This window comes from Notothenia coriiceps, unplaced genomic scaffold, assembly GCF_000735185.1.
Source record: "Notothenia coriiceps isolate Sejong01 unplaced genomic scaffold, NC01 NC01_scaffold00020081, whole genome shotgun sequence".
In the NCBI taxonomy this organism is placed as follows: Eukaryota; Metazoa; Chordata; class Actinopteri; order Perciformes; family Nototheniidae; genus Notothenia; species Notothenia coriiceps.
In genome coordinates this window covers 149284-151607 of record NW_011352782.1, presented here as the reverse complement: position 1 = coordinate 151607, position 2324 = coordinate 149284, and the positions used below count along the sequence as shown (strand labels likewise).

The 2324-nt window shown below is 43.4% G+C and overlaps 1 pseudogene; it reads right to left on the bottom strand.

Annotated features, from left to right (window-relative positions):
- Window positions 1–1142: 1142 nt before the first annotated feature.
- LOC104952477 (fibroblast growth factor 12 pseudogene) lies at window positions 1143–1628 on the bottom strand (annotated as a pseudogene).
- Window positions 1629–2324: the final 696 nt, after the last annotated feature.

The window sequence follows — 2324 nt, the reverse complement described above, 5'->3', positions numbered from 1 at the left end:
GTCATACAATGTTCAGTCACTTTAGTGCTTGGTTTGTAGCAGACTTGGCTTTCTTGAGAAGTTCAGGGTCTGGTGAAGACTGATGAAGACTGACTAGAAGACAGTGACAGATTGAGTTCCTGTGTATAAAGCCCCGCCTGCAGTAATGTGCCTGTTAAAAAGGCCCTACTGAGCTTTACCTTTCCTGTTTTGTGTGCATGTAAATGGTGTCCAAAGGCTAACATCTCTGTGTTCCCTCCATAATGAGTTTTAACTGGCTGATTTTCATTTCGGCCACAAATCCTCAGGTCTGCTTCCTTAATCACTCACAGTTCACGGTCCAGTATTCACAACAGTTACTGGTAGAAGACGGGGTGATTCCCACTTTGTTGGACCATTATGGCGGTTCAGGGTCACAACCTGTCAATGAACTTGATTACCGGTTGATTCATGTTCGAAATGAACAATGAAGCTACTTCTGGGGGTTTAAGTGAAGTTGCAAACACAATGTTAGTATCGGCTAGGTTGTGATACATGAAGTATAAAAGCTAACGTTAGGCTATAAAGGAACTACAGCACGGTCACATGACTTCACGTCACCACCGCTAAGCTAAAGGAGGCTAATGTTGGGCTATAAAGGAACTACAGCACGGTCACATGACTTCACGTCACCACCGCTAAGCTAAAGGAGGCTAATGTTGGGGCTATAAAGGAACTACAGCACGGTCACATGACTTCACGTCACCACCGCTAAGCTAAAGGAGGCTAATGTTGGGCTATAAAGGAACTACAGCACGGTCACATGACTTCACGTCACCACCGCTAAGCTAAAGGAGGCTAATGTTGGGCTATAAAGGAACTACAGCACGGTCACATGACTTCACGTCACCACCGCTAAGCTAAAGGAGGCTAATGTTGGGCTGTAAAGGAACTAGAGCACGGTCACATGACTTCACGTCACCACCGCTAAGCTAAATGAGGCTAATGTTGGGCGTGATGGCGTTTAGTCGTGTCATTTAGACACTTGTTAGTAATTTCTGATTTTAAATCCACCAGTGGGTGAAAAAGCATTTACTGACGTATTTATCGCGTTCAGCATCAATCAGTTTTAACCACAGACCTTAAGGACGCTGAGTTGTCGGGTGAATGTGAGATATTACAACCACCACTCTATGCATTCTGATTTGATTCTGATGTGTTCTGGTCACCTGGTTTCCGTCTGACCGGCCTCTTCTTGCCGCTGCAGAAGCGCACCTTGCTGAAGACGCTGAAGATGTGTCTCTCACACAGAGACCGCGGGTCTTTGTCTTTGCTGGGACTCGTCCTCCTCTTGTTGTTGGTGGTCACTTTCTCTGTGTTGTTTTCTCGGGCCTGACGCCTCTGTCGGATCAGGGAGCTGGCGATGGCCGCCGCCATCTCCCCGGGAACCAGAGGAACAAACCTCTGAGGACGCTCGCTTCTTCAGTGAAAAACACCAAACATGTCCGATAGGAAACGGCAGCGAGGCTGAAAGGTCAGGTGGAAAAGGACTCCAGATGGAAGGTAGCTATTAGCTCAAATCTGGCTTCATTCATCTCTTCTCTGAGATTAATGTGTTTGTAGGCATGGTCCTTGTTGAAGTAAATACATCATATTTAAAACCACCAGACTCAGAGACAGTTTCATCCCACAGGCCGTAAGACTGTTAAACACCTGAACTCTGTGAAGAACATCCATAACATCCATCTGTTTGCATTCCAATCACTTGTATATAGATTCTTACTGCACTATTTCTATTCTATTTGGTTTTACAATTTCATCTGTTATATTGTGTTTCTCTGTTGGAGGAGCCTCAGATTTCATTGCCATATCTAAACTGTGCTCTGTACGAATAACAATAAAAGCCTTGAGTCTTGAGTCTTGAGTCTTGAGTCTTGAATCTTGAGTCTTGAAGGTGTTGCGGTCGCTCCATGGGGAGAAACGTTGAGACGCAGCTGAGTCCCGATTTGAAGAGAAGATGACTTAGAAACATCAGAATGACAGAAAGTACATCCTTAGGGTTTGAAGCTCGTTGGTTTCTTCTCAGACGACATTTCTTCGGAGGGTTTTTTCCTAACTTCGGAAGTAAAGTCTTTTTTTAATGCTATTTTATTTCTATTTGTGTTTACATTTTGAATTGTTTACTTCTAGTGTTTTTATTTCTCTAATGTACAATACCTTGTCTTTTTAAGCTGCTGAACTGCAAACATTTCCCACATTGGGATCAATAAAGTACTTCTTATCTTATCTTAATAAGACGGATCAGATAATAATAAAACATTTCATTATTTATTGGCCGTTTGACGACNGGCCAATAAATAATGAAA